Source organism: Lepidochelys kempii, chromosome 22 (assembly GCF_965140265.1).
Source record: "Lepidochelys kempii isolate rLepKem1 chromosome 22, rLepKem1.hap2, whole genome shotgun sequence".
Classification (NCBI taxonomy): domain Eukaryota; kingdom Metazoa; phylum Chordata; order Testudines; family Cheloniidae; genus Lepidochelys; species Lepidochelys kempii.
In genome coordinates this window covers 2,692,189-2,710,975 of record NC_133277.1, presented here as the reverse complement: position 1 = coordinate 2,710,975, position 18,787 = coordinate 2,692,189, and positions in this window count along the sequence as shown.

The window sequence follows — 18,787 nt, the reverse complement described above, 5'->3', positions numbered from 1 at the left end:
TTTCGGGCGCAATCGATGGTGTCTTCCAAGCATGTTCCTTAGAGGAGAGCGCAGAGTTCGGGTGCTGGGAGCGCTGCGCTGAGCAGCTCTGAGCTCTCCATTCGCTGTCTGTTTGTATGGGGCCCATCCCACTCCCCACTGGGATCCTGCCCCACAAGCCCTGGCCATGCTAAAGCAGTCTCCCAGCCAGCCAGCCCCAGACGCATGCTAAGGACCTTGGGGAAGGCAGAGGCTGGTGAGACGGAGAAGGGTCAGTTGGTGAAGCCAGATGTCTGCGCTTGGGTGTTCTGTGTGGGACGCCGTGGGGCTGCTGCTTTCGGACTGTGGGTCTGCTCACACTGCAGTCAGAGGTGTCCCTGCAGCACGTGTGGACGGTACCACGTCAGTCACGCTGGTAACGAAGGCAGAGCAGCATGGGTGGCAGCACGGGCCTGCCCACCCGCCCGGGGCATTGGCGTTCCTCGAGCTGGCTCCATCCAGGTGAGCTACAGTCATGCCTCTGACCACGGCGAGAGAGGGAGCTCTCCGAGCCGCCAGCGACGGGGTCGGGGTGGGGGAGCCTTCAGCGTACTGACAGTGTGCTGCGTGGCGGGGAGGGACAGCATTCGCTACGAGGGAGCTCCCCACACGCTGTGCTCTTCCCTGCCTGTTCCCCGCGCCCCCTGTTCTGGAGCTAGCAGCCAGCGCTGCCTTCCTCCTTCCCTTCCTTCCGCCCCTGGATTATGTCCCGGGAAGTCTCCCTGGGGCTGTCGCTCAGCCACGGAAAGGCGTGTGAGGTGCCTCCGAACCAGGGTGACCAGCTGTCCTGGTTTTATAGGGACAGTCCCGATATTCGGGGCTTTGTCTTATAAAGGCTCCTATTGCCCCCCACCCCATTCTGACTTTTCACACTTGCCATCTAGTCACCATACTCTGAACAGCCATTTGAAACTGATGCTCACTGCAGGTGTTTCCTGCAGCTGGCTGGCCTCCCTCTGCTCCCAGGAAGCAAGCAGGCGGCTGCGCTCTGGCTGATGCACAGCCCCCCTCTCTGTGGGCTTATGGACACAAACAGTTTTGACACCATGATTATTATTAAATTGCACGTCCCAAATCATCTGAATGCAAAATAATCTCCTGGGCACTGCTTCTATAAAGGCCGCAGCATGAGATGGTTCACCCTGTCTCTGACCTGCTCCAAAGGAGGAGCTTCAAACATGCCATTTGAAAAAGAAAAGCAGTCCTTTGCTTGTGTGTGAAGTGGAAATTCGCGTGCCCTGAAAACTTCTGGGGAAAGGCCTGGCCGCAGGACGGGAGCCCTGACAACCACCGCCTCATACACAGTGAATGGGGCTATTGATTGGGAGCCCTTGTGCTGGGAGCAGATGAGGCAAGTGACAGCAGGGGCAGCGTTGTCGACTCTTGCAACTAAAAGTTACTGCAGTGACCGTCGAGTCTCGGGCGCCGTGATTTGAGAGTGCAAAGCTCTGTATCGTGAAGTGACGACGGCTGGTGTGTTAACACTTCTTTTATTGTATTTTTAGTGTTTGCATTTTGGCTAGTGGGAGCTGTCCCTTTATGAACAGGGTGGAGAAGAGAACTGCACTGCAGAGCATGTCTGAGGCTGAGCGCGCCATAGGGGAGATGCTGTCCGCAGATCAGGCTTGATTTAATAAGTGTATCTTTCCAGAAAGCAGCCTCATTCTCCCATTCTTTCGAAGGGCGGGGGTGTGGAAGCTGCCACACCAGCGTGCCGTGCCTGTCCCTGGAGCAATCTGCATGACTCAGAGCCAGCTTCTAGAAAGCGTCTGCAGGGAGATGCCCAGCTGGGGCCACACATTTGTGCAGAGGTGGGCACCCCATGAAGGGTACAGATGGGTAAATATTCAGTATTGCTACACACTAACGAGGCCATGGGCACGGCTAGATCCAGGAGGCAAACCCTGGCTTGACGCACTGTAACTGTAGACAACAAGACACGCTGGTGCTCGCAGTACACTGCCATGTGTGAGCAGCAATCGGGCATCGGCGATGGGGGTGGCACTGGTATATGGGTGAGGCTCTAACACCTGGGGAGGGGAGGGTGACCCTGTGGCATGGGCGTGGCCTGTGACTCCAGAGACAGCAGTTCAATTCCTTGCTCTCCTCCATACTTCCGGCTGGTGCTTGGGCAAGCGGCTTGATGCTCCAGTAAAATGGGGTAATAGCATAGGCCCACCTTGTGGGGTTACTGGGAGGGTAAATGAGACTGTGAGGGGTGCAGCTGTTGTGGTAACAAGGAGCCATGCAGCTCCCTTAGATCTTTGCTTTTGTTTCTTGTGTGCTCTCTGCTCCCTCTAGCAAGGGGCACCCTTGTCTGATTCTTCTGGAGTGTGAAAAGGGTCTGAGGGCACTGGGGATGGGACTTCGGCCCAGTCTATGGCTTTGCTTTCACACCCATGCAGGGGAATAGCGTAAGCGTGGGAATCCATTCACCTGGTCACATGGTTCACCTGCTCTTCACTCTCACAAAGGTTTTGTGTGGGAATTTCCTTGCTTTTTAATGATCCTAGTGCCAGCTGGATAGGAGCCCTTTTCCTGCAAGCCATAGGAGGCTGCTGGAGGGGCTCATCTTGGGGAAGACGGTGGTGCTTTTCCCAGCTCCACCCACAAAGTAAGGCCCACCCATGTGGGTTGCCAGAATGAGGTGCCACTCCCAGTCAATTGTTCGGAATAGGAGTGTGTAGCTCCCCGAGCTGGTCCCCTCGCTGGGGTGTGACTGTGTCCATGGGCTCTTGATTGGTGCGGGGGAAAGAAGTGGTTGAACTCTCCCCAGTGTGGCTCACTTGTGGCACCAACATGAGTGGGTTACGCCCTGCTGCGACCCTCCTGCTCTCTTCTTACAGGGGATGGCAGAGTGAACAATGAGCGTGAGGGGTGGTTGGGCTAGCCCCCGCTCGGAGATCCAGCAGCTACTGAGGGGCTCAGGGCTGCAGGGGAAAGCCTCCTTGTCCTGTTGGCTGACCAAGCCCTACTCACCTGTCCCCAGGCACTGTCCTGGGGAGGGTTGTTTTCACGCAGCTCTAACTGGTTCTAGCTCTAACTCTGGAGCAGTGTCATGCAGCCCCACCTCTTACAGCCTTAACTCCCCCCAGCGACGGATTTCATGGGGGAATCGGCCTCAGATCCAGACGTGAGGAAATTGAGCAATGCAGCGGAGTCGCACGGTTACTGTCAGCTGCTTTGTTTCCCGGTGGAGGACATTAACTGGTTAAGTTCTGCACTCAGTGTGCACCAGCTGGGGCCCAGGAACCAATGTCCCCAAGGCAATGTTTTCCTGTAGCTGCCATTCCTCCTCCTTAACCTCCCCTCTCCGCTCCTCCTCCAGTCCCCATTGATGTTCTCAAAGCCAGCGCCAGGTCCACTAATTGGAATTGCCTCCCCAGTCAGTAATGATCAGGGGCTGGTGGAACAGGGCTCCGGCCAGGGTGGCGCTGGGGATGCGGAAGGATCCATACATATTTATGAAGCTCTGATGCGGGATCTGAGCCGTAATCCCACCTCGTTTATGGGGAGGATTCTGGCAGAGTCCGGTGACAGGGGCTGGAACCGTCCCTGTGTAGTGGTTTGTGGTTTATTGCGGTTATGACGCTCTGTGAAACCCCCCATTCTGTTTGTCTCAGGCAGTAAGGCATTGCTCCGGACTTTCAGAGAGCACACGCAGAGTACTCCTCGGATGCCCCAGGGAGGTGACAGAGAGGCCGTATTCCCCTCTTATCCAAGGCTAACACCAGCATGCCCTGGGGAAATCCATAACCTGAGCTGCAGCTAAGAAATAACCTGGCTGAGGGTCCCCCTTCAGCCCCACAGCCAGAGCGGGAGGTAGGGGGGAAGGGGGAGAGCCTGCACCTCAGGGTGATGGATGGGAGGCAGCTTGATGTGCTTTAACTCACCAGCCACCCCCAGGCCCAACAAGGGATAAGATGTTAATGAAACCTTTGTTCACTCTTACAGCTAGAGCTGGTCAAAAATTTTCTGACAGTGCAGGTTTCTGTTGGGAGATGCCAGCTGGATGCAATTAACACTTCCCATCAAACTTCCAAAGGAAACCAGACAGGTAGACTGGATCCCTGAGCTCTCCAGCTAGTTGGCTCCTGGGATGTCTGGCTGGCACGCTCCCCGGGGTGCCCGGCTTTCGGGCTGACAGGCTCCATGGGCACCTGGCTTTCGGCCTGGCAGGCTCCGTGGGCACCCGGCTTTTGGGCTGGCAGGGTCCCTGGGGTGCCCGGCTTTTGGGCTGGCAGGCTCTGTGGGCACCTGGCATTTGGGCTGGCAGGCTCCGTGGGCACCCGGCTTTTGGGCTGGCAGAGTCCCCGGGGTGCCCAGCTTTTGGGCTGGCAGGCTCCATGGGCACCCAGCTTTTGGGCTGGCAGGCTCCCCAGGGTGCCTGGATTTTGGGCTGGCAGGCTCCACGGGCACCCGGCTTTTGGGCTGGCAGGCTCCCCAGGGTGCCTGGATTTTGGGCTGGCAGGCTCCACGGGCACCCGGCTTTCAGGCTGGCAGGCTCCTTGGGTGCCCAGCTTTCAATTCAATCCCGTTTTCTTTAAGACAAAACAAGAGAAACACGCAAAAGGGGAGAGAAAAGAACAGCTCAGAGAAAAGGCAGCTTCTGTCTCTGGTGCTGACCTCCCTTGCAGCCTCGCTGCTGCAGAGAAGCACAGGGCCCAGCCCACGGTTGGCTCAGCCGCTCTGAGACCTGGCAAACCTGTAAACCTACCTTGCTTTTAGCTGCCTCTCTGGTCGCAGGCTCGCAGCCGTGCAGCGGAGGGAGGAGTTGTCATGTCAGGGCAGCCGGACTCTGATTGGACTGAGGCACAAGCAGGAGATAGGAAAGAGGAGAAATAAGGTGGGGACGGAAAGTAACACACGCGGGAGGAAAGGGGAGGCGGGGTAACAACAGGAACCCAAGGCGCTCACATCCTGGACCTTGTTCAGGATTTAGCTGGAAATGGTGGAGGTGGTCTTGTCATCTGGGTCCCTCTCTCTGTCCCTGTCTGGACAGGACAGTTCAGGTTCAGGACAACGAAGGCCCAGTGGTGTCATGGAGGATCCCGGTATCATGGTGGCAGCCATGATGGAAAAGCTCACTCCTTCTAGGCCACGTGTCCCCCAGCTCCCTCCTAGAGACCCCGGATAAACAATGTCCAGGCAGAGGTGGCAGCCCCATGACATCACATTAACCAATCACAGCACGTTTCGGTGATTTCTGCTGTAAACGTTTCTTCCCCGTTCTAGACCCTTTCAGCTCATTGCCGTGCCAACCCGCGATTGCACCAGAAGCCTTGCAGACCCCTCGGCATGGCTCCTTCACCCAGACCTGTCCCATTTGCCCTGTCTGTTTGCCTCCAGCTTTTGCTGACTCTTCTGAAAGGTTTTCGGTCCCAGGCTGAGATGGATTTTTGTTCCCTTGGGCACCTCAGGGTGCAGGCCCCTGCACAGCAGTGTGGCCACTCTGGCATCGGGAGTGAGATGGGACATTGCCTGTTGGCAGGGAAGTAATCCTGGTGGAGGAGAAGTCTCTCTGGGTACTCTAGTGAGCACAGGTTCGGACCTGGCCAGGTCTGAGCTTTGGAGGGTCTCGTTTCATGAACGCACAGTAGAGTTGATAGGATTTTCAGCCTGTTTTGAAGTGAAGACTGGCTCCATTGCAGATGCTCCTCAGTTTCTGAGTGCCTAGTCTGAGCCCAGCGGGACCTTATTTCTCAGAAGAGCTGAGCACCCGCATCTCTCTCTGACTGCGTGTAGAGCCAGGGGTGCTCAGCGGTTCCAGACATCAGGCCCCAGGTGCCTCAAGTAGGGCACCCAAGAACTGAGGCCTTCAAAACTGAGGCCACTTGGACATTTTAGCTTTCGTATTTATACTCAGCCTACTCTGGCTGGGCTGGAAATTACACTGCTGCTTGCCTGTCTAGCAAAGAGACCTGGCTTTGAATGACCTATTTGTAACTGAAAAGCCCAGACCCAGGGTCTCATAGAATCATAGAATATCAGGGTTGGAAGGGACCCCTGAAGGTCATCTAGTCCAACCCCCTGCTCGAAGCAGGACCAATCCCCAATTAAATCATCCCAGCCAGGGCTTTGTCAAGCCTGACCTTAAAAACATCTAAGGAAGGAGATTCTGCCACCTCCCTAGGTAACGCATTCCAGTGTTTCACCACCCTCCTAGTGAAAAAGTTTTTCCTAATATCCAACCTAAACCTCCCCCACTGCAACTTGAGACCATTACTCCTTGTCCTGTCCTCTTCTACCACTGAGAACAGTCTAGAACCATCCTCTTTGGATCCACCTTTCAGGTAGTTGAAAGCAGCTATCAAATCCCTCCTCATTCTTCTCTTCTGCAGACTAAACAATCTCAGCTCCCTCAGCTTCTCCTCATAAGTCATGTGTTCCAGACCCCTAATCATTTTTGTTGCCCTTCGCTGGACTCTCTCCAATTTATCCACATCCTTCTTGTAGTGCGGGGCCCAAAACTGGACACAGTACTCCAGATGAGGCCTCACCAATGTCAAATAGAGGGGAACGATCACGTCCCTCGATCTGCTGGCAATGCCCCTACTTATACATCCCAAAATGCTATTGGCCTTCTTGGCAACAAGGGCACACTGCTGACTCATATCCAGCTTCTCGTCCACTGTCACCCCTAGGTCCTTTTCCGCAGAAGTGCTGCCTAGCCATTAGGTCCCTAGTCTGTAGCTGTGCATTGGGTTCTTCCGTCCTAAGTGCAGGACCCTGCACTTATCCTTGTTGAACCTCATCCGATTTCTTTTGGCCCAATCCTCCAATTTGTCTAGGTCCCTCTGTATCCTATCCCTGCCCTCCAGCGTATCTACCACTCCTCCTAGTTTAGTATCATCCGCAAATTTGCTGAGAGTGCAATCCACACCATCCTCCAGATCATTTATGAAGATATTGAACAAAACTGGCCCCAGGACCGACCCTTGGGGCACTCCACTTGACACCGGCTGCCAACTAGACATCGAGCCATTGATCACTACCCGTTGAGCCCGACAATCTAGCCAACTTTCTACCCACCTTATAGTGCATTCATCCAGCCCATACTTCTTTAACTTGCTGACAAGAATACTGTGGGAGAACCGTGTCAAAAGCTTTGCTAAAGTCAAGAAACAATACATCCACTGCTTTCCCTTCATCCACAGAACCAGTAATCTCATCATAGAAGGCGATTAGATTAGTCAGGCATGACCTTCCCTTGGTGAATCCATGCTGGCTGTTCCTGACCACTTTCCTCTCGTCTAAGTGCTTCCCTCCCCAGTCACCATAGACCTCTGCCCAGGGCACCGAGGCTGCACATTCCAAGGGGGGCTCCTCCTCCAGCGTTCCCAGCTGTGCCCTCTGATAACCCACCTTAACCAAGTGCTCAGAGATGGGCAGAGAACCCACTGCTGTGTAGCTCTGGGTGCAGTTTACATTTGAAGAACTGAGACACCCGGGCAAGAAGAGCAGCGCTTTGACTTGGCCCAGGGCCCCAGTTTTCGGTAGTATTATAGTGACACCTCAAGGCCCTATCATCCTAACTACTGCACTGATAGTCGCTGCCCCAAAGAGCTTTCAGTCAGAAAAGACAGAGGTTGAGTGATTTGACTAAAGCCACAAGGCAAATAATTATAGCAGAGCTGGGATCAGAACCCAGAGTTCTCACCAAGCACCCTCTCCTCTGGACCATAGTCCTTGAATGGCGGTAGCCAAAGGTAACGTTCCAACGGTATTCAAAGAGCATCCTTTCTTCATCAACCCCTGCTCAGTCCTGTTGCTCCTGAATGAACTTCCGCCGGGAGTCTGCGGAGGAGGTACCAGTCTAACTGAAGTGCTAGGGAGACTAGAAGACTAGAGAGGAGAGACTAGAAGAGCTGCATACTGAGGCATTGCACCCTGCCTGCTCCAGGACATGAGGCCTTGTGCATCCAGCCTCCCATTCTGTCACTACCTTTTTGCTGGTGTATCGCACCCCAAACTCGTGTCTAATTTGATGTCTGCCTACGTCTCTTACAGCAACCCTGTTTCCTGGGTTCCTTCCGCCGTTGAAGGTCTGTGTTTCAGATTGTTCTTCCCCAGGCATATCAGCTGCATTTTGCTAAGTCCCCCTGATTTTGTTATTTCCTGTCCATGTCTCTGGTCTCTGAGGGTGGCTCAGAATTATGTCTCTGCCCTGAGTTGGTGCCCATAGCTCCTGCTAAGTTAATATCATCGGTGACTTTCATTAATGTGCCCTTTCCTCCCTCTGCCAAATCATTAATGAGGATATTAAATCCAGTGGCTCTTAGCACTGAACACTGTCATTTATCATTGCCCCTTGTTATTGGTCTTTTAGCCAGTATTTGATCCACACTTGTTCCTGTCCAAGCCAATTTTAATTACATTTTTCATTAAGATTTCATGAAACTCCACTTCAAATGCTTTAATAAAGCAGATACAGCATATCTACAGCATGCCCTTTGTCCACTCATTTTGTAATTCAGGCCAGAAAAGTAATCACATTTGTCTGGCAAGACGTACTTTTTATGTCCCTCTGTTACTGTGGAGCAAAGTTCTGTTTCTTTCAAGATGGGTTTCCCTCTGGTTTGCTCCCTTCTTTCCCTAGGGATGGGGGTCTTGGGATGCTAACTGCCGGGATTGCCATTGTTTCCATGGCTGGAATGTCGGTGTTTGTCATTTCCTCTGCCAGCATGGGCGCTCGTTCCCTTAGCACATAGGGGTACGTGACACAGTGTGTTGTCCACTGGCTGATTCGTGGGAGAGCCGTTCCAGGAACGCTGTGTAGCCGTGTATCTGTAATCAGATCGTCCAGGTGCCAGTGGGTGGTACTCGAGGGCAGGTAGCAGAGTTCCTGGCGGGTGTAAAACCTTGGTTTTGCCTGCAAATGGCTTCCTCTGTGCCACAGTGAACAGAGGACAGACCTGCTTGCCAGCCACAGTTGTTTACATGGGGCTTCCTAGGCAGGGCCAAATCCTCAGAAAGGGTGAAATTCACCCCAAGCAGAGAGGCCAGCACAAGGCCTAGGCCCCACCTAATCCCCTTAAACCCTCTTTTGAGGCCCTCGGCCCAGGGTCAGTTTCACGCACTGGGTGAACACGCAGCTCATGGCTTGCTGTGTGTTCAGTGCCTGGCACCGACACTGTGGTGCTGGGCGTCACCCAGGTCTCGGCCTTGGCTCCCGAGGTGGGGCGCAGCGGCTGCTCTGCCCCGAGCAGGAGTGACCCCGGTGCAGCCTGCGGGCCTGGCTCCTGTAGGAGCCCAGTGGATTCAGGCAGTTTAGGATTCTCTCCTGGGATTCGCAAAAAGAACAGGAGGACTTGTGGCGCCTTAGAGACTAACAAATGTATTAGAGCATGAGCTTTCGTGAGCTACAGCTCACTTCGTCGGATGCACGCAGTGGATTCCTGGGATTGTGTCACGTCAGGGACAGCACAGAGCGCCGTCCAGCCCATGGAGAGCCTCTTTTTGTGCCTCGAGCGTGCAGTGCTCAGAACTCCTGGCTTTAGGTGCTTCCTGTCCCGTTCTGCCTCCTTGCCCCGATGAGCCCCATTTGCATGCTGAGAGGAACTGGCGCAGAGAGCGAGCAGCAGTCCCCAAGCCTCTGCACTCAGCGACAAACTGGGGATGAGAAAAAGCAGCTGCCATGTGCCGTGAGTGCGATGGGGACAGGGACAAGAGCAGCGCTGGGACGCTCTGCCAGGGCAGCTGAGTCACGCCGCCGGGGGCTGTGCTCCCCTCACTCCATGCGGGCTGACGGCAGGAAAGCCACAGCAACCCGGGGCAGCATCTGGAGCAGGTGCGGGAGGGTAGCTGCGTGTGGCAAGGAGCTGCCAATGGGAACAATCTGATTAATGGGGGGAGGGCGGAAGCACCGGGATGTTTACGAAGGGATAAAGCTGGGTGGGGCAAATCTGCAAGTGGCCTAGAATGAAATGAGCGAGTAGGGAACCCTGAGAGCCCTGCCTGGGAAGGGCGGGTGCTCCGAGAGGTGGAAATACCATCCGAAATCAAAGCTAGTGATAGAGAGGAGCTGCTATATCACCAAGCCCGTCTGTGTCCAGCAGCAGCATATACTGGGTGACCTGGGGGCCCTGCATTTGCTCCCCTGACGCTACATGGAGCTCACGAGCCAAGAGGAAGCAGTGCAGGGCTCTAGCCCTCCGCAGAGTAACACTCCAGCAGAGCGCCAAGGAGACCCGGCTGGAGCCCAGGTCCTCATTTGTAACAGCTTCCCCGGCATTGACTGGAGCAGGAGAACAGCTCGCCCCTGCATGGAGAACTGGTTGAAGTCCTCTCTGAATGCAAACGTGAGCTGTGCATTGATTAATACTTCTGGGAGGCAGCGAGCAAGTGAGAGGGCCAGCAGAGAGCTGGTCCCAGCCTCAGGGTGCAGCCTACTCCCTTGGAATATTGACTAGGCTCCTCCTGGCCCCTCTCCAGGGCTGCATCGCTCGGGCTGGAGTGTGCAAGAAGGTGCTGTTTGCCAGCAGATTACATCAGCAGGTATTGATCATCCCACCGGTTTATTGCCTCATCGTTCACTGGGAAGAAAATGACTTTGCTGCACATGAAGCCGTGGTTCCAGTTCCTGAGCCGTGCTCCAGGACAGGAGAGTGGGACACCAAGGGCGAAGCTTAGGGGAGTTCTAGGTCTCCCCCTGCTCCTGGAGCGATACCAGAGTGCACGTCCGACTGTAGGGGGACTTGCACGCACTGTGCAAGGTGGGGCATTTGTGCGTAACAGCTTGGCAGCCCCCTCTGTGCACACAGCTCTCGCTCTCCTGCCCTGGGCATAGCAACATGGCTCCTCGCTGGGGCAGGCAGGAGTCAGCGGAGGAGCTGGCGTCCCTGGACACTTGGGAGAATTGCTCCTTCCAGCCAGGCTTAGTGCCCCTGGATTGACCAGGTCCCCAGGTGCTTGCTCTCCAGAGCTGGCAGGGGGCTGGAGCCCAGTTCAGCCCATGCAGAGCAGCCCTCCCCACCTGCTCATGCCTCTCCCATTTGCTGCTGCTGTGTCTGGCTGCGCAGGCAGCTCTTTGGTGACGTGCATTGGGAGCCCAGCCCTGGAGCTCCCCTGCTCTGCCCAGGCTTCAGGGCTTTCGCACGCCCTCGCCGCCTGTGGCCACCCGCCACCCCTGTCCCGCAGCTCTGCATCCCCTTTCTGATGGGTCACAGAGGCTCCCTGCGGGCGGGAGCGGGGGACTCCTCTCACGCTCAGGGCGATGAAGTTCCTTCCTCCCCATTGGCTGCTTGGCGGGGGGGACACCTGCGGCACATGGTGTGGGAGGGGGGCGCCATCTCTGGGACATGGGGCATTCGGCCGCCTGCTCTGCCTGACGTGCCTGCCTCAGGCAGGCAGCTCTGGGTGCAGCCAGCTGCCCCAGGGGCAGTCTGGACCCTGACAGGGCAGGGTGGCTTGTGGCAACTATGAGCACAGCGCTGCCCCCCCGGCTGCCCCAGAGCAGAGCAGCGTGCGAGGAACCGGGGTGAGGTGACAGGGAATCCAGAGCCTGGTGGGGGCTGGGGAACTGGACAGGCCTGGCCGGGGACATTGGCACACCTGGCTGGCATTTCAGGCATGAGCTGTTCTCCAGGCCACACACCACACCTTTCTAGGTCTCAGCAGAGGTTTCACGAGACGCCCGCTCTCATCAGCGGGCATGACCAGGAACTGCCCAGCCCCCTGTGTGCGGAGACCCCTCAGAACAGGCTGGAATTGGACCAGCTGGGAGTACACAGCAATAATGGTAATAGGCTAAAAATCGGCCCAGTGCCCGTTCTAATGGCCCAGGGTTGACACATGCAGAGACCGAGCCTGGCTGCTCGGAGCTGAATAGAAACTGACTTTCCATTTGCTGAGTCCCCGGAGAGGACAAGCCCACTCACACGTAGGACGTGTGTTTGTGGCCTGGGTGGGTGTGCAGGCTGTGTGACAGAGTCCGTGAATGGCAGTGCCATTGTGAGTGTGTGAACAGCTCCGGGGGCTGCTGGGAGGTAATGGAATGGGGTGTGGAGGTTGTAATGATGCTGCCTTTGGTGGGACACTTCTGAGAGTATCAATTCAGGATAAATAGCTTAGAGCAGGGCAGTTACAGCCCAAGGCCAGGGGTTTTCCACTTCTAAGGCACACTAAACCAGCCAGACAGAGAGGGTGAACTTGAAGGGTATGCCCCATCTACAGTATTGTAGCTGCTAGCCTAGAGTCTGGCTCTGTACAAGCTTCTTTTCAGAAAGATCGGAGAGAGCCTGAAGTAGCCAGTCATGGAGTAAACTGACCATGAAGGGTAAGCTGCTTTGTAATTCCCATTAGAGGCCAGTATATACATGGAGGAACAAAAGTATAGAGCCCTGTTGATGCTCAGTTACAACATTTTATTAAATCTCAGTTGATTTGAGGTCAATCTTGCTATTGAAACTCCAGTCATTCTAGTTAGCATATAAATATTAATGGCTGGTTTTTGCTAAGAAACCACTTGCCTTAGTGCCTTGGGACAATGAGTTGCACAAGCGATTGTGTGAAAAAGTTTTTGTACCAGATTTAAATGAACTGCCGATAAACACAATGAAAGTCCACCCTCTCAAAATACAAGTGTAATAGAATTAAGTGTGCCTGGCATACCTTGTACACTGTTAAATATTTCATATGTTTATCCTATCTCCCTCCCCCCTCAAAGATAAAATGTTCCCATCTTAACAAACCCTGTTAATATGGAAGCATTTTCATGCCTTTAATTTTCATAACAATTTCTGAATCTCTTTGATTTCTGCTACCTCCTGCCTTGGAAGGTAACCAGGAATTAGTTATGTACATATGATCGTATGTTCGATATTCTTTTGCATCCTAACACTTGAGCTTTTTAGACTGAGGCTGCATGTTAGCAGGTCTTGATTGAGCCTATGACAATGACTCTTAATTGAAATGAATTGAACTTTTTTAGTATAGAACAGGGTAAGACTCATTGAAAGGGGAGATATGATTGCTCTCTATAAATATATCAGAGGGATAAATACCAGAGAGGGAGAGGAATTATTTAAACTCAGTACCAATGTGGACACAAGAACAAATGGATATAAACTGGCCACTAGGAAATTTAGATTAGAAATTAGACGAAGGTTTCTAACCATCAGAGGAGTGAAGTTTTGGAATAGCCTTCCGAGGGAAGTAGTGGGGGCAAAAGATCTATCTTGCTTTAAAATTAAAATCGATAAGTTTATGGAGGAGATGGTATGATGGGATAACATGGTTTTGGTAATTAAATATTCATGGTAAATAGGCCCAATGGCCTGTGATGGGTTTTTAGATGGGGTAAGATCCAAGTTACCCGGGAAAGAATTTTCTGTAGTATCTGGCTGATGAATCTTGCCCATATGCTCAGGGTTTAGCTGATCGCCATATTTGGGGTCGGGAAGGAATTTTCCTCCAGGGCAGATTGGAAGGCCCTGGAGGTTTTTCGCCTTCCTCTGTAGCATGGGGCACGGGTCACTTGCTGGAGGATTCTCTGCTCCTTGAGGTCTTCAAACTACAATTTGAGGACTTCAATAGCACAGATATAGGTGTGAGGTCTTTTTTAGGAGTGGTGGGTGAAATTCTGTGGCCTGCGTTGTGCAGGAGGTCGGACTAGATGATCATAATGGTCCCTTCTGGCCTAAATATCTATGAATCTATGAATCTATGAATCTATGACTTTGGTTTTACCCCTCTGGCTAACCATAAGTCATACAAGCCATTTCCTTTGACATTCCAGTTTCCCAGTATCCCCACCAGTGCCACTTGTTATGGGGACAGATGGTTATGAAAACCAATACCCCAGTAAAAGAAAAAAGGTTCCCTCTATCCCAAAGGACCAAGCCCCAGACCCAGGTCAATATACAAATCAGATCTTACTCACAAATCACGCTGTTGCCCATTCTTTAGAATCTAAAATCTAAAATTTTATTCATAAAAGGAAAAAGATAGAGATGAAAGCTAGAATGGGTTAAATGGAATCAATGACATACAGTAACGGCAAAGTTCGTGGTTCAGGCTTGTAGCAGTGATGGAATAAACTGCAGGTTCAAATCAAATCTCTGGAGAACATCCACAGCTGGATGGGTTATTCAGTCCTTTGATCAGAGCTTCAGTTTGCAGCAAAGTTCCTCCAGAGGTTAGAATCAGGATTAAAGACAAAATGGAGATGATGATGATGCCTTTTATAGTCCTTTGGCCATGTGACTTGTGCTTTCTTTTTTCCAACCACAAGCCACCCACGACATGGCTTGGAAACACCTTAGAGTTCTGTCCATAGGCATGACCCTGCATGCCTTGCTGAGTCACAAGGTGTATCTGCCTTCTCTCAATGGGTCGATTGTACAGCTGATGGTCCTTAATGGGTCATCCAGCAGCCTAGGCAGAGCTGACGCCACATTGTCTGGGGTGTCACCCAGAAGCATAGCACAAGTTTGAAATACAGACAGTCTAGAGCCAATACTTATAACTTTAAATACAAAAACGATACATGCAGACAGACAGCATAATCCTAACCAGCAAATCATAACCTTGTCATAGACACCTTACTTGACCTCCTTTGTACAAGATTTGGTGCCACTATATGACCTTGGTTGCAACAATGATCTATATGGTCACAGTTCATATCAATAATGTCACAGAGGTGCAGCTGTGTGTTACTGGGACCATGAATCTGAATGTAGCTCTGTCTGTGTGCCTGGAAATCAGTTTCTACTAGAAAAAAGAAAAGGAGGACTTGTAGCACCTTAGAGACTAACCAATTTATTTGAGCATGAGCTTTCGTGAGCTACAGCTCACTTCATTGGATGCATCATCATCAGATGCTGTAGCTCACGAAAGCTTATGCTCAAATAAATTGGTTAGTCTCTAAGGTGCCACAAGTCCTCCTTTTCCTTTTGCAAATACAGACTAACACGGCTGTTACTCTGAAACAGTTTCTACTAGCTGAGGATTGGGCCCATGCGTGGGAGGGTCTGTCTGGATTAGGGAGAGTGGTTGAGGGTCAGTCAGGGTTAGCTGTCCTGTCTCGGCCCTGCTCCTGCTGGGTCAGCCTTCAAAGTGATGGGTGTTAACCTGTATCTACACTAGGGAAAATGGCGAGGTTCTGGCAGAGGCCAGCTGCCCAAGTATCTCTTCTCTGTTCCCATGGTGCTCAGTTCCCGCATGAGAAAGTGCATGAAGCCCAGCCCCTTGGAGCCGCCACAGGACACCACTCTTCCAGCGCAGGTCTGTAGCTGATGGGGCAGAGATGATGCGTGGGGGGCATATGGGGTCATGTGCCCCCCCCCCCATTTGCTGATTAGGTTGTACTAAGCACCCTTACTCGGATTGAACATGCTCAGTAACACTGCTGAAGCCAGCTGCCTTCACTCTGCCCTCTCCTCCCCCACTACCATCTCTCCAGGGGATTGGGGTGGGGAAGTGGCCTGATTCTCTCCTGCCTTGTGGCCTCAGGCTCACTTGCACTTGTGCAAAGTGAGTACAACGGGCGACTGGAGCAGCGTGGCAGCACTTTACATGCACTGTGCACAGCAGTGAGTGACTGGGGGGCGGGACAGGGAGAATCCGGCCAAAGGAAAATAAAAAAGGAGATGGAAAAGTGGGACAGAACAACAGAGAAACAACTGCAGCAGACTGAGGCCTTGTCTACATTAGGAAGGGTTTGCTGGTATAGATATACCTTCCTAATGGAGACACATACTGTCAAAAGGGTGCTTTTGCTGGTAGGACTTAAACCAGTTCCCTAAATGGAGTATGTTGTCATGGCAAAGGGACTTTTTTTTGCTGGAATAAGTGTGTCTACAGCAGAGCTTCTGCCAGCACAGCTGTGGCAATCCAGAGTGGGCTGGAAAATCACACCGCTAACAGACATAGCTATGCCACCAAATTATATAAGTGTAGACCAAGCTTAAAAAGGATGAGAGAGAGAGAGAGAGAGAGAGAAGAAAAGACAAATGGCAGCAACAGAGCCTGGAGTGAGGGTAGCCTGTGGAACTCACTGTCACAAGATGTCCTAGGGGCCAAGAGCTTAGCATAGTTTTGAGAAGGCCTGGACAGGTCTGTGGGTGATGAGAGTATCCACAGCTACATGACCATGCTGAACATTTCAGGGTTTGTACAGGATTTATACCCCTAAAGCAGCCTGTAACTGCTTCGGGTTAGGAGGGAATGTCGCCCATGTGCAGGTTATTCCACCACTGTCCCCTAGGGAGTCTTTTATACCTTCCTCCAAAAATCTGGTGCTGGCCATTGACATAGAGAGGACACAGGTCTGGCAATGAAATGAGCCATCCTTTTATGAGTCCATGGCAAGGGGGCCTCCAACAAAGCTGATTGGCAGCCACAGGCTGAAATGTCGCGTCCCATGCTGGGGAGGGGCCCAGCGAAGAGTCACAGTGATCACAGAGATCAAAGCTATGGCAGCTTCACTTCCTTTTCCAGATCATTCATAAAGAGAACCATGCCATTCACAGATCACAGCACATTGGAAGGTATTGAGGGCAGCAGTGAGCACTTGGAAATAATATGAAGAGACACAGGCAGGAAATCCCACGCAGTTCATCATGGGCAAGCACACACAGAGCTCTCTGGGGGAAATGATGCACGGACGCACTCCCTCTCCACGGACAGCAGTGATGTTGAAAGAAGCTAGGGCTGGAGGCTGGGGAGCCTGCAGCAGGACATGGGCACCAAAAAATAATAAATAAGATCAAGCAATTTTGGACCCATGGGCCTGAGGCAAAGTGCACTGCAGTCAATGGGAAACCCGTGGGTAGAAGCATCACTCCACAGAGCCAGAATGGCTGTGTCTGTTCTGGGCTCCTCAGTGAGAGACAACTATTGACATTTGCTGGAGGGCCTGGCTCAGTCAGGCCGGGGGCACTGAAAGAGCTCTTCTAGTTTGGCTAAGAGGGGGCAAGATCCTGCTAGTGGCGGAAGGGATAAACCCCAAGGAGGAGACGGCTGGGCTGGGGTAGTTGAAGGGGAGCAATGAGGATGGAATTAAGGAAGACACGGTGCAAATATGAGGAGACCTCGCTATGGATGATGTAGTCCAGGAAATGCACAGGGCGTGTTACTGTCCATGAAACAGGGCACAGGCCCGGCACCAAGGAGCTGATGGATCCGAGCACTGGCCCGCTCCCAGCAATGCTGCAGCTGGGGGAAGGCTGTGGAACTGCCGCGAGCGAAGGGAGGAAGTCGCCTGGAGATGGTATTTCAAGGAGGAAGGAAGATGTTTGGTAGACCGTGGGGGAGGGACTGTTCCAGGTGCAGAGGCTCAGGCTGAAGAAGGCCCCGAAGTGCGACAGCACCAGACCAAGCTGGGGCGGAGGGTGCAGGGAGAGCCCGAGGAAATGAGCACAGAGGTAGGTGCGGGGAGGGGAGACTGGCAGGGCCTGGGGGGTGAAGATAAGGAGCTTGGCTTTGATGCCGTAAAGGACAGGAACGGAGAAGGGGGCGCTGTGTGGGAGCCGTGGTTGAGTGGGACAGTCCTGTCGCGTTCAGCACAGACTGGCAGGGTTGCAGAGCCATCTCCCAAGGGAAGTCCTGGAAACCGCAGCACTTGGGACCTGTAACCGCAGGCTGGATGCCCCCCTCACAAGTGCCCATATAGAGCAGTCCTGCATTGGCCCTGGGGAAAGGCCAGCTGGCCTTTTCCATCTCCTGCACTCTGATCCTCTGGATGAGCCAGGGGACCGGGCCGGCTGCGATGGGAACGTGCGCCGATGGACAGACAAATAGACATGGAGCTGCAGGAGGATGCAGAAAGGCTGGAGCCATGGGGGGAGGAGGCAGGACAGAGAAGGAGAAAGGGCTCCTCGGGGCATAGAGAGACCAGGGAGCAGCTGCGCTTCTCTGGGGACTCACAGGCCAGTGCCTCCGCCGGGCTGATTTCACCAACCACCCTATTTATTGTTCCCTGCCTGTCACCGGTTTCTCTCCTCCACCAGGGGCAGCTGCTGTTGCCACCAGAGAACCCCTGTGATGGCTCCAGCTCCACCCCCGGTCCCCAGACAGAGACCCTGCTTCCAACAGCCCTGTCGGGGGGGCGGGGTGTGGTAGGGTGCGTCTATGGGGGGTAGTTTTTAGCATTGGTCAAAAGCACCCTACGAGGCAGTGGCAGGTTTCTGGCTTACGGGCAGATTTTCCCCATGCCGTAGACAGAATGGCAAACCCACCTTTGATAGTGATGGGCTTAGCACAACCCCCAGAGCGACTGCTTGCAGCCGCAGTCACACCGCGTTCTAGGCTGGGATGTCCAAAGCTGCCGAGGCCAGATGCCTGCCCTGCCCTCCCCAGACTCCATTAGAGCTATCCGCTGCTATTAATATCCTTGATCACAAAAGGCCACTGATGGGCCCTGGCAGAGACCAGCAGAGTTACACTTCAGTAGCTCCATTCTGTTACCTCTGGGAGCCCTAGCTGCTGGCACCGTGGTGCTGGGTGATGGCCCATTTACCGCAAAGGCTCTCTTAGGGTCCTTAGGTCCTGCAGGGTTTCTCTAGCTGCTCCTGTGCAGCACTTATGCATGGAAGGCCACGAGGGGTTGCAGTGTGACAGGCTTGGTTCCCGAGCACCAGGATCAGCACTCAGCACCGTATCCCTGTTTCCTCTGAGCTGGTTGGTGAGGCTGAGCCACTTCCCATCAGACTGGGTCTTGTGTGAGGCAGAACTGGATAAAAAAAACTCCCCCAGCAGGGGCCTTTCCAGCTGGGAATTGCAGAGGTGAGGGCTGCCCTCTTGACCGAGGGGCTGCACCTGCCTTTTG